Raw genomic sequence first — 1249 nt, 5'->3', positions numbered from 1 at the left:
CTTCTACCTGTGTTTGTGACCTCTGAGAACCTTAGTTCTCTGAAAAAAAGGAACACAATTTGCCTTTCAGTGTCTTTTAGCTTCATGAAAATGAACAATATCAAAATAATATCTGAATGATTGTTTCTTAAGTTTTTAAGTAGCTGCTGAAAAATCTACTACGACTATCATTCATTCAGTACACTAGCCTCCATCAATTTAATACAGTAGCCTACCTTTCTTTATGTGTCTTTCTTGTGGTGTATGGAAAAAGCCACAGACCCCTTGCACAACAAAAGTCACCAAAGGGAAGTCGAGGGACTGGATCTGCTTTCCTACGGTGAGTCCGGTTGTTTGACTGTTTTCAGCTGCTGCCTATTCAGCTCCCAACTCAACCTGCTTTGGACTTAAAGCGTAACATCGGATCAAGCTATTAAGTTGGTTAACAACCCGGTGAGAAAGTATTATCTAATTCATGAATGGACATGTCTGTTTATTGAATGTCATTATGACGCATGGTATTTGTTGCACTAAAGCCCTCTTTGTATGTTCATAAATAATCCTTTACTTTCTAAATAGTTTGGAATGTGTGTGCTTTGCTTTACTGTGTGCTATTTCAATCCAATCCTGTAATTTATATATGTGTAAGTTTACTTTAGGAAATTTACACATGGGGTTTGTTAATTAAGGATTCTGTGCTAAAAACCTATATCAATTCTCTTCTTACCTGCCTCCATAGTAATTAAGTAAGGCTATCATCGCTCTTGTAATGCACATTACAATAAAAAAAACATTCACATTAAAACGTATGTACAGTTGCTTTGCTTCTTTTTATTAATTTCTTTACGTCTCCAATGTACAGCAGTGTTATTGGAAGATAAGATGACAAAAAGGCACAAATTCACAATAAAAGAAAGAAAAACAGGTGACAAGTTAACAGGAGTGAGAGAGAGAGAAAGAGAGATTTAAAAACAGTTTGGGAAATTGTGGAATAATTTGGTTTCATATTCCGATTCTAAATTGAGGAATCTAACAACAGATATCTATCAGATTGTCTCTGTTAAACCATGTTCTCTCGCAAGTTTCTATGGTGTCTTCAGGCTTTGAAAAAAGGACCTACTGGGAGTATTTTTTTCTGTATAGCTATAACTCCAACCCTCCAGCACCCAGTACTTCTAAATGCAGAATAATTTCCTGTTGATCCCCATCACAAACTATAGGAGGAGAAATACCACCTTGTACCGAGGCTCCACTTATCGTAGGGCTGACA

General features: G+C 36.3%; 1 protein-coding gene across 1 annotated transcript in view; it reads right to left on the bottom strand.

Moving 5' to 3' along the window:
* The window catches only part of inpp5kb (inositol polyphosphate-5-phosphatase Kb), a 10551-nt gene extending 10103 nt beyond the window's left edge, over positions 1-448 (bottom strand). Inside the window, exon 1 of the mRNA XM_032532834.1 lies at positions 216-448. The gene's annotated coding sequence lies outside the window, so the exon portion shown is untranslated. The remainder of the gene's footprint in view (positions 1-215) is intronic.
* Positions 449-1249: the final 801 nt, after the last annotated feature.

This window comes from Etheostoma spectabile, chromosome 13 (genome assembly GCF_008692095.1).
Source record: "Etheostoma spectabile isolate EspeVRDwgs_2016 chromosome 13, UIUC_Espe_1.0, whole genome shotgun sequence".
In the NCBI taxonomy this organism is placed as follows: domain Eukaryota; kingdom Metazoa; phylum Chordata; class Actinopteri; order Perciformes; family Percidae; genus Etheostoma; species Etheostoma spectabile.
Note: the sequence above shows the minus strand (reverse complement) of the source record. Positions and strands in the feature narration are given on the sequence as shown.